Source organism: Neomonachus schauinslandi, chromosome 6, assembly GCF_002201575.2.
Source record: "Neomonachus schauinslandi chromosome 6, ASM220157v2, whole genome shotgun sequence".
Classification (NCBI taxonomy): Eukaryota; Metazoa; Chordata; class Mammalia; order Carnivora; family Phocidae; genus Neomonachus; species Neomonachus schauinslandi.
Window position 1 is genome coordinate 146,266,313 of NC_058408.1, and position 11,741 is coordinate 146,278,053.

Here is an 11,741-nt window from a genome sequence, read left to right on the forward strand (position 1 = left end):
TCTTAAAATCGCCCCCTTCTGGATTGCTTCTTTACTCCCCGGGCTTCTTGTGGTTGGGAGCAGATGCTCATCTTTTCCTTGGAAAGACAGGAAGAGACTGGCTGGTGATCCAGAGGAAAAGAGCTTAGACCAGCAGAGAGGGCTCTCGCAGCTCTGGTGACCCAGCCAGGCTCACTAGAGTTGGCGACCAGAGAGGGTCCTCTGCTGCAGCCAGTTTTCCTCTGCACTCAAAGGACAGCAGAGGTGCCTGATGTTTCTTATGAAGGAGTATTTGTCAGCCTGGGTGCTGAGCCTTTTCCTGGGTTTACCATGGAGCCATCATCTGGGGTGGGGCCTCTAGTATCGAGGGAAGGTTAGGTCCCTGGCTCTCCCAGCTCTGCAGCTCACTTGCTCTCATGCCAAGCAACTTCAGCTCATCAAAGCATCTAAGCCCCAGGATTACCAGGTTAATCATTTCTATTTTAAAGATCAGGAAACTGATAGTCAAAGGAGATACATGGGCAGTAGGTGGCTGAACAAGAACTCCACTGGGATGTGGCTGCCTCCAAAGCTCATGCTCCTTTGTCCCCTGTCCACCTGTTCAGCTCAGTGCCCATTTGCCTCATTTTACTGGCAACCCCCCCTGCTCTTGGGCACCAGTGGAGTCTCTCAGATGCAGGTGGGCCCTCACTGTGGCTGGTAAATGCCATTCCTCATCAGTAGGGATTCTGCCATCTCCCTGGTTCCCAGCCCCACCCCTGTTGAGAAAAGTCAAAATCACTGGTCAAGACCATTGGTCAAGAGGCCTATTGGATCACGGTTCTGGGGGTTCTCCTGCCCCACTCCGTGCACAGCTTGGCATGTGAACTGGCCAACGCCCCAGTCTCCTTATCAATAAATACTCCAATCAATAAATACACACATTAAATATGATAATGTCTGGAAAGCACTTATTCCCACATCTGATATGTAGTAGGCACGCAATGCCCTCCGTGGCTGGCACAGTGGTTAATGTACTAATGCTGTTGCTGTTGGCAGTCCTATGGACCCAGCCTGCCTTGGCCTCGCCGGCCAGATGCAAACACCAGAAAGCCCATTACTACGTCTCCAAGACCTTTTTACTGAACTGGACAGCTTGGTGATGTGAAGAAATCACATCCCAGAGATCATAGCTTCTAGCTAACCTGTAAGCTATAAAGGTTTAAAAAGGTTAAAAAAAAGAGAGAGCGAGAGGGAGGGAAAATGTCTATTTTTGTGCCTCAAGACAGACAGTCTTAGCAAAGTAACAGGTCCTCTTCAAAGTGCTCTTTGAAAATAAGTTTCCTATTTTAGCTTACTGACATTCCAGACTGAGCCAAATGATTAAATATTGAAACAGGACCGGCGATCTTGAGTTTCATCTGGCTGATCAATCTGAGATGAAGCAGCAGAAGAAAATGCAAATGTCAAATTGCCAAATCCGAGGGAGTGCCGAGCCTTGGTAAAATGTCACAGGAGGTACCCAGGGCATTTGTATATTCATTTGGCCCAAAAGGTAAGAGGCAGAGGGAAACAATGAGGATTCCCCCCACCCAGTTCTGCCCGGGAGGCTGGTGCCACTGAGAAAGGTCACCCATGCTGACTAACAACCTACACCATGGAGGATCAGAGCCACAGCGAGCCAAGCAAGAGTAATAGAAACCACTTCTGCCTGGGCTTCTCCTGGGATCCTGGAGCGAATACCTGGCAGGTATCAGAAGACTCAGGGCCTGAAGGAGAGGAATCCACCGCGGGGATTCACAGCTGACCTCTGTGGCCCAGACCCTAGACCCATTTGCTTTAGGACTTGGGGTTGACAGACAAGAAGAGCCAGGATAGCCACACCACTGTGGCCATTGTTCATGGACAGAAGACTGAAAGAGCCTGATTGTCTGTGGGGCTAGAGGGTTCCCTTAAAGAAACCATGGCACATCTTTTCAATAGAATCTCTTGCAAGGAGATGGGAGAGAGATTTTTTTCCACTGGACACCCTTTTGTATTGTTTGAATTTTTTTTAAACATGTGTGTATATCACCTTTAAAAAATACCAAAATAAAAAATAATTAAGATTCACAAACTAAAAACACAGCTGGACAAGGTCAAGAATTGCTCTTTCTAAAACCCGTCTTCACCCCGCCCTTTCCCTGGCCAGTGTCTAACGTCAAAACAACCGCTTTATGTGGAGAGTTGAATCCAAATAAGAATCATGGCTCAAGAATCCTGTTATTCAAATTGTGAAAATAACTTGCCAAAATAGTTGTCCCGGCAGCCCCATTTGGACACACCTTTTTGTGGACCTGGATATCATCTTTTCTAAATCAAGTCACATCCTTACTTAAATCCCTCCCACATTGCCCTTTGCCCTGGCAGCAGATTCAGAACCCGCTACTCAGCAGACAAGTCCCTCTATGGATTTGACCCTTAATAGGGTTCCTCACTTTCTCTTGCCATTTCCTGCCCCCGCCAGTGCCCAGCACCCTGCTCAGCCAATGAATATGTGTTAGAAGAATGCATGAATGAATAGAATTCACCCGTTATATAGATGATTTTCCTCCAGTCACCTAGAATAACTACTCTCTATTCTTTAAAGGAGCCATACTTTGCACACTTCCAAGGCTTTGAACCTACTGATTCTTCTACTTAGGATTCCTTTCCAGGTCCTTCCTTCTCCACTCAGGCAATGCTAATTCACCTTTTCGAGCCCTATTCCAATGCTGCCTGCTGTGACTTTCCCTTTTCTTTCCGTGTAGTTCCAGCCTCTGCACTGAGCACAGGACAAGAGGAACTGCAGACTGCGTGCTTGCAGCATCTCAGAGACTTGTGGCTCCAGAGGATGGGGCCACCCCCCGCATGCCTGCCTCACCCTGTGCATTTCACCTGTTTGAACTACTGGCTGGTTAATTAACCAAAATCCCTGGCAGTGAGATACTGGGGCTTTCTTCTGACCTTCCCCAAGATAAAAAACAAACATTATGTTAAAATTTGATCAAGCAACACACAGTCAGGCTGCCCACGGGAGCCATAAAGTGTCATCTGCCGTGCAGGTACATCTGAAAGGAGTTCCGTGGCATCGACGGGAGGACAGTGGCCCATTTGGACCGGCAGGGTTGCATTCTGCATAAATCCAAACAGCTTCACAGAGGACTAGTATCCAGAGTTGGGTGACCTTGGATTTTCTATCTCTTACTTCTCAGCTAGCTGTCCTGGGAATGAGAAAAGACAAATTTGACACTGCTCAACCTTATGGGAGTGAGAATCTTTGACATGGAGGAGGAAAAACGGGGGATAGCTCTTCTAATTTAGCTGAAGAACGAGGGAATTGAGCACATAGAAGATCGGGTGTTAGTGACATATCTGGGCTGGCTTAGATCCTGGTCACTTTCTTTGGGCTCCCAAATCAGGCATTATTCTCTTTTCTTTGCCTCTTGGCAAAGTAACAGGACAGAGCTGAGGAGCAAGTCCAAAAAGAAATGCCATGTCTTGGATGAAAGAGGCCGAGGGAGGTGGTGGGCAAGACAGTGGAGCCCAGCAGTGCCTGAGTGAACCCAGTGGTCAGAGGCAGACCTGGAACGGAAGGTGTCTTTCAAAACTTTTTCTTTCAAAATAATTGTAGATTCATGGGAAGTTCCAAAAAATGTGTAATGAGGTCCCAAGTTCCCTTCCATTTCCCCCGATGCTGATATCTTATACAAGCAGGGAGGTGACCCTCCCACAACCCACAGAGCATATCCAGGTCCCACCCATTTGACAGGCACTCACTGTCATGCGCATGTGTGTGTAGTTCCATGCAGTTGTGTCTCACCTGTGGATCTGTGTAACCACCGTCACAGTCAAGATACAGAATTCTTGAACAAAGCTCCCTGCAGTCACAACTTTAGAACCATTCCCACTCTCCTCCCTAACTCCCAGCAACCACTACTCTGTTCTCCACATTTATAATTTTGCTATTTTGAGAAAGTGATATGAATGGAATCATACAGGATATAGCCTTTTGAGATTGGCTATTTTCACTCAGCATGAGCAGGAATGGAATTTTTTTTTTTTTTTTTACAAAAACCAATACTCCATACAAATTACCACAAATAGGACTCTTCAAGCCTCACTGTGTGGCCGTTTGATTTATGGAAAACTTTCAGGAGGGAGGAGGGAGCCAACCTGCAGGCCAACCCACCCTTGGTTAGGGTGGTTGGATGGAGGATGAAGATGGTGAGGATGATGAGGAAGGCAGTGGTGACAAGGACAATGATGATAGAGATGACTGGAGCAAGTACTGAAAAGGGACAAGGTAATGATGGTGATGCTGACAATTATCTCCAAAGCTGGTCACAATGCAGATGACAGTGTGAATGACCACACAGAAGGAAGAGCAAGGGTGCAGTTGACGGTGGTGACGGCAACAGGATTGATGATGGTGGTGATGACAAAGACTTTAGAGTGTATAAGACACCGTAATTTATATTGCTGTTTCTTCTCGACAGCATGATAAACCAGCGACAGCAACCTCATTGCAAGTGAGGAAATTGAGCAAAGACTAAGAGAGTTGTTCCAGGCTTGTAAGTGATAAAATGAGGCCTTTGCTGTTTTCTCACTCCAAATCCTGGGTTCTGTTTCTTGCATCTTTTGCTTCTTGCATTTCCACGCTCACTAACAAGGACCGTGAGCCCTGTCCTCATACAGAGTATCTTACTTCTCCTGAGTTTTATTATAACCATTTTTGGTAAGCAAGAAAGCTATTCATGGAACACTTAGGTTAACAGGACAGCCAAAGGAAAGTGAATTCTTGGTCATTCCTGGGAAACCACTTTAACCTATCTACATCTCTTCCAGGTTATGTCCTGCCTGTCAAAACCACAGGACTACAACCAGATGTCTGCTTTGATGGTAGTTATGACACACCATGCAAGGGTAAGCATGGGGGTAGCTGGGATTCTTCTCTGTCCCCCAAAGGCATCATCGCTTAGTTCCACCTCTGCCACCTTTGCACAAAACTCCAAGCCCTTGCTTTTGTGAAATCTAATCTAGAAGACAGCTAATTTCATGTCTCATGTCACCTAGACCTGGAAGTTACCCTGAAGCCAAATGGGTTCACACACACACACACACACACCCCGATTGGGCTGACAGCCTTGGCTCCCAGAAAGAAGAAATAATCAAGCAACTCAGTAGTTGGCTTCCACAGCAAGGTGATGGAGGAAGGGGAGGAGCGGTTGGAGGCCGAGGAGCTGGAAGAAGAGCTGGTCAAGTGCCATTAATGCAGCCCCAGACGGAAGCAGGTTGGGTGTGACTGTGAAGCCCAGCACCCCGAATGGTTTTTAAAACAGGTTCAGAGCGTATCTGTCGTGTTGGTCTCATCCCTTCCATTTTCCATTTTTAGTCCTCAGTCTGGATGCTGCCCTTCATTACTTATTAATGCAGCCAAGTTGAGTTCAGTTGTTTGAATTGTGTCTGTGTCCTCAAAATCCAGTAGAGAGGAGAGAGGTGGCCGGCAATGGAAAATAAAATATGGCCAGAGGCAGATGGCAGGAAGTGAAGTCTGTCTGCCACTCCACTGGCCCTCAAGGGTGGTGGCGATGGAGAGTCAAGTGGGCCACCCGTCTCCCAGCCGTGCAGGACAAGGAGAAGCTCTCGGTGACAGCCTCGTGAGATAAGCAGGAAACCCACTTGAGAAGATCCTGTTGCTTGTCCCTCAGCTACCTCCCCTGGTTAGAGACAGGATATCAGTTCATCTGTAAATATGTCAGCATGTATTTCCCAAAGTTAGGAACTCCTTTTCCCCCCAGATAACCATTATGTTCTAATCAATGCACATCCCAGCACAATCAGCTCGTGGTCCTGAGCTCACCCGGGGTGGGGAGGCTGCTTGTCAGAGTTGGATTTCAGGGGTCCACAGGGGTGTTTCAAATCTTGGGGCATATTCATGAGCAAGAATTTACAATAGTCCCATGATCATCAAATGTCCAGTCAAAGTTTACATTTCTTCACTTGTCATACATTTTTAAAACTTTTACAGTTTGACTTGAGCTCCAAATAAGTTCTGTGCATCATAATTGGTAGGTGGCTTCTCCATCTGGCTTTCCCCCTTACAAGTGCTTTATTGAAGAACTCATCCATGTAATTTGTCCTAGAGAGTTTCCCATTATCTGGGTTTTGCTAATCGAAGCCCTGTGGATTCAGAAGCTTTTTTTTTTTTTTTTTTCTGTCAAATTGGTAGTTAGAATTAGAGCTTTTGTCAGCTTCTGGTTTGATTCTGTTTTGTTTTGTTTTTTTGCAAAGACTGCTTCACCAGGAGTATTGCGTGTTTCCCTCAGAAAGCGCATAATGGTGGTTTCCTCCCTTGTTGTGATGTTAGCCATCACTGAGAATCGTTTGTTCTGGTTTGAAAGGTAAAGTTCATGAAAGACATGAGAAGTAGAAGGAAAGGCATTCCAGGCAACGGTCAGAAGGAAAAGTGCATGGCCTGCCAGGGAGGGCACGGGGCTCAGCATGGTTGGAGCAGAGAACAAAAGGCAAGGGTGGGGCTCAGAGGGCCTGGCCCAATAGGCTCCAGAACCTGGACTTTATCTTGCCAAGATGAAGAAGGAGATGAGTGGCCATGGGTGTTATCCCAACCCAGAAAGAGACTGGTTCAGTCAGCTCTGCTGTTCAGCAGCAGTGGGTCATCCCTGGTCCAGCTGTGCTCACATGGACCAACCTCTGGATGGCAGGAGTTAGGACCATCTTCTTCTTAGCCCAGGGCAGTTCCTTGGTAGAACTCAATCCTCTCAAAAACACTTTGCATCTTTGAGTCTACCTTAATCCACTCGTGGTGCCATACTACAATACCATAGGCTAGATGGCTTAAGCAACAAATTTATTCTCTCAGAGTTCTAAAGCCTAGCGGTCCAAAATCGAAGTGTCAGCTGGGCCATGCTTCTTAGGAGCTTCTAGAGGAGGAGCCATCCTTGCATATTTAAGCTTCTGGCAGCCCCAAGCATCCCTTGGCTTGTGGCAGCGTCACCCCAATCTCTGCCTCTGCTTCCACATGGCCACTGTTGACCAAGAAGAAGAGGCTGTAAATCACCTAAAAGTGATTGGGTTCTATCAAGGAAGTGCCCTGGGCTAGTAAGAAGATGGTCCTGTCTCCTGCCATCCAGAGGCTGCAATCCGGGAGCCACAGAGTGCACAGAAATTGAAATTACATTCTGAATTGCAAACGAGGAATGCAGGATTATAAAGGCAAAACCCACCAGCTTACATAACTTGTTTTGAAGGAATTCTGACCAGTGCTGGCAGAGTTTGACTGACTGTGTAGCACATGATTGGCTATTTCGCTAGCAGATGCTGCATTATCTCAGGTGCCGTCCAAAGTAGAAGGATGTGTTCCAGGAGGTGGGTGAGGTACAAGTTGGAGGTGCAAATGAGGTCAAGTCACAATTGAGAAAAGTCAGAAGTCCATGGTGTTCCCAAAATTGAAACTGGAGAAGTGTATAGGCCTTGTGTTCTCAGTGTCCTCCCAGCCCTTGTTTGGAATGACTCTTCCCAAGGCTTACTTCACCTCTGGAATCTCCGTTCATGAGGTCTTCCCTCTGGGTGTCTCTGTGTCTTCACATGGCCTTCTCTTCACCATGTCTATGCTCAGTGCCTCTCTGTGGCTCTTCTCTTCTTGTAGGGAAACTGGTCACATCAGTTTGGATCCCCCCCTACTCCAGTATGACTTTAACATCTGGTAAGACGGGATTTGCAAAGAAGGTCACATTCACAGGCACCAGGGGGTGGGACTTCAACATCTCCTCCTGGTGGACACAACTCAGTCCTTCACAGCATCTTATTACCAAAGCAGACCATGAATGTCCTCAGCACTGACAAGCACTTTTCTTTTTCCAAAAAGGTGATTTTGGAATGATTGATGGTCCCCAAGTTTCTCTGCCACAGTGTATTTCCTCTATGGACACCATCCCATGGATCACGCAGGATTTGGGCTGCCTAAATATGGCCCAGGCACATTCTAGCAGAGACAGTCCCATGGCACGCAGCAGGCGGGCGAATCGTCCGGTGGCATACCCACCCAGCTGATGTTAACTTGGGCGTGCAACACATTTAGAAAAGAGAAGATCAGGAGAGTCCACTACGGTTCCAGAAAGACAGCTGTTTGCATATAATTAGATTCTTACCAAAATACACAATGAAGAAGTTTAAGGAGCTTTGAGGACAGTTGGGAGTAGGAGAGTGTGTGAAGTCGTGGCAGGCATGGTACAGGGCCAGCAGTCTGGCCTTCAGGGAGCCCTTTGCCCCTGTGGTCTCAGGCCTCCCACAATAGTGGGGGGGTTCAACTGGGCAGCTAGAAAGGCTTGCTCCAAGTCACACAGGAGACGGGAGCCCCTTTTAAGTTCATCATGACTACTGTGAAGGACTAAATATGATGTCCCTAAATGTCAAGTCTGAAATGTGGAGAGGGAAAGATGGCAGACCCTGCAGCCCCAGAGCCCCCTGAGCTAATACCCAGTTTTGGCATGTGCTTCCAGGCTCCACCTTTGAGCTGCTGAGCCAGCTGTGCCCCCTGGAATTTGCCCACCCCCTGTGCCTCTCCATGGGAGTCCTTCCTGCTCTGAACTCACCGCCACCACTGACCAGGGCTGTCTGAACGCACGTAACTGTGAGGGCTGCACCCCCAGAACTGATCTTAGGGCTCTGGCAGGTGGTTCAAACACTTGGGGGCCACACACATGTGGGTATGCCCAAAGATACACAAGTCTGCCACTTGCCATTTTAAGCTCCTGGGAACTTCCATCCAATGAGGAAGGGCGGGTTGTTTTAACCAGGGAGCAATCCTGATATCTGTCCACAGAGCTCCTGGGATGATGCCCTGGCAAAACCCAACAGAACCAGGATGCCTCATTTCCCTAACTTCTATTCTTTCTTCCCTACTACCTCCTCATCACCTCCTGCACTCGTTCCCTCATTCAATCAACTCGTATTCATTGTGTTCCTCATATATTCCAGGCACGCAGCTGTGCATAGAAAATCTCACTTAGTCCTGTCAATAATTTTAGTCACAACAATAGGTAACATTTATTGAGTGATAGTCTGTGCCCCTGTGTACTTTACTAAATGTTTTATAGAATATTTCTTTTTTTTAATAGACTTTATTTTTTAGAGCAGTTTTAAGTTCTTAGCAAAACTGAGTGAAACCAAACCCGCCAAACCTTCACTACTGTCTACATCCCCCACCAGAGTGGTACATTTTTACAATTGATAAACCCACACTGATACATCATAATCACCCCAAATCTCCCTTAGGAGAAGGAGATTCAGTCCCATTCTACAGATGGGAGCATTCAGGTTCAACAAGGGCTGGAACAGAGGCGATAGCCTCGTATCTCTGGCTGGAGAGACTGGGTCTTTCTCTGCCGCACTGCATTGTCCTCTGAATTGGGTATTGTCCCTATTATGTAGAAAGGGGGACAAGGCTCAGTGTTAATTGTCATCCAGCAAGTGAGTGGCCAAGCTGGATTCTAATCCAATCTGTTGGACCACAGAGCTCTTTCTTGACGCCAGCTCGCTGTCCCCTCTATCCATCTGTGGGCAGCAGACAACTAAGATCTGTGACCTCGGGGCATGATGGCAGAGCTCAGAGACACCCTCCAGCTTGGCCCGTTGATCTTTTAATCCTAAACTGGGGTTTCTCAACTTTGGTGCAGTTGACATTTGGGGCTAGAAGCTTCTTTGCTGTACAGGTTGCCCTGTGCATTGTAAGCAGTATCCCTGTCCTCTGCCCACTAGACACCAGTACCCCTTCCCATCTTGTGATAACCAAAAGTATCCCCTGGGGAGGCAACCCCCTGTTGAGAACCACTGTCCTAAACCGAGGAGTCTACTTTGTTTTCCTTATGCCTAGCTCCCAGGAAAGAGGACACCAAGTGCATTGATTGGCCCTGACCCAGGGCTTTCAAACATTAACGCCAACACACATTACCCGAGGATTTGGCTAAAATGCAGGTTCTCACTCAGTGGTTTAGGGGTGGAGCCTGAGATTCTGCATTTCTAACTGCCTCTCAGGTGATACTGAGTCTGCTGGCCCGGGGACCACACCTCGCGTGCAAAGGCCTTAGTAATAACTAAGCAAATCATTAAAACAAGACTACCTAACCTCTCTGATTAGGACCGTGCAAGAGATGGAGCCAAGCCAGATGCAAGGCTGCCTGCCAGAGCTCCCAGTCAAGTAGGGCTCAAGGTTGGGCACACAAGGAGCTGTCAGAGATGCTGGGATGTGGGTTCTGCTCCTGACCTGCCGGGAGAGCTCATGGGAGTCACTCACTCACCCCTGGGGCATGCTGCCCTGGATTGAAACCCCACACGAATTCTGCTGATCCCTCAACAGTCTGTTCTGTGTCACTCAGGTTCTTGTGCTTCTTTCCCGGGACTGCGTGCAGCATGGAGGCCGGAACCACGTCTGTTTCCTTCAGGGGTTCAGAGGAGGCCCTCAAGGAATGTTTGTTATACAAATGAAGAAAGAGGGGCGCCTGGGTGGCTCAGTTGGTTAAGCGACTGCCTTCGGCTCAGGTCATGATCCTGGAGTCCCTGGATCGAGTCCCGCATCGGGCTCCCTGCTCAGCAGGGGGTCTGCTTCTCCCTCTGCCCTCTTCCCTCTCGTGCTCTCTGTCTCTCATTCTCTCTCTCTCAAATAAATAAATAAAATCTTTAAAAAAAAAAAACAAATGAAGAAAGAGTCTATTCCAACAACTTTGTGTTTGTCTACATTTCTAAAACTGTAGCTGACCCGGTTGCCTGGCCTGCTAAACAAGACTCTAAAGCCTTCCTGAAGCTTACTTTGGAGTCTCGAGTAGAAACACACTGAATCATAAGATCCATGTGTGACCAGCCTCAACTGAAATCTGCCCTTTACACAGCCCTTCTGTTCCTCCTCAAGAATTTTGTTTTGCCATTTACTTGTTGGGTTTTTTTTTAAGATTTATTTATTTGACACAGAGAGAGAGTGTGAGTGGGGAAAGGGGAGGAGGGAGAGAACATCCAAGCAGACTCCCGCTGAGCCCGGAGCCCGACACAGGGCTCGATTCCATGAACCATGAGACCAGGACCTGAGCCAAAACCAAGAGTCAGACGCTCAACTGACTGAACCCCCCAGACGCCCCTCACTTGTTTGTTTTAAGGTAACAGAACAAGAAAAGAAAAAAAACACAGTGACTGTCCCCAAGGAACCAGTTTCAGGGAAGGGGAAAGTCCAGGAGACCCACTCTCCCCGGAATTTCTGAGGACACCCAACACCCCTAGTTCCCTTCGTTTCTCCATCCACATGGCTGCAAACACTTCGACGACAGGGAGCCCAGCAAAGGGTCTCTAAGCTGAAACGCCCGAGGAGCTTGCTCAGGGGTGCTGGGGACCCACTGGATCAGAGCCCAGGTCTGGGCACGTGACTGCAGCCCTGGGGCCCCAGAGGCCGGTGGGGACCTGGCCCTCTAGAGCCTCCCGGGCGGAAGGGATGGCCACCTGCAAAAGCATCTCGCCTTCCTTTTCCTTTTGTTTCTTTTTTTTTTTTTAATTTTTTTTTTTTTAAGATTTTATTTATTTGACAGAGAGAGACACAGCGAAAGAGGGCACACAAGCAGGGGGAGTGGGAGAGGGAGAAGCAGGCTTCCTGCTGAGCAGGGAGCCCGATGCGGGGCTCGATCCCAGGACCCCGGGATCATGACCTGAGCTGAAGGCAGATGCTTAACGACTGAGCCACCCAGGCGCCCCATCCTTTTGTT

General features: G+C 48.1%; 1 long non-coding RNA gene across 1 annotated transcript in view; it reads left to right on the forward strand.

The window, feature by feature from the left end:
* LOC110592767 overlaps nucleotides 1-10,483 on the forward strand; it is a 37,102-nt gene extending 26,619 nt beyond the window's left edge. The window contains exons 2-3 of the long non-coding RNA XR_002481127.1: nucleotides 4,825-4,902; nucleotides 10,374-10,483. This is a non-coding gene — a long non-coding RNA (uncharacterized LOC110592767). The remainder of the gene's footprint in view (nucleotides 1-4,824; nucleotides 4,903-10,373) is intronic.
* The last annotated feature ends 1,258 nt before the right edge of the window (nucleotides 10,484-11,741 follow it).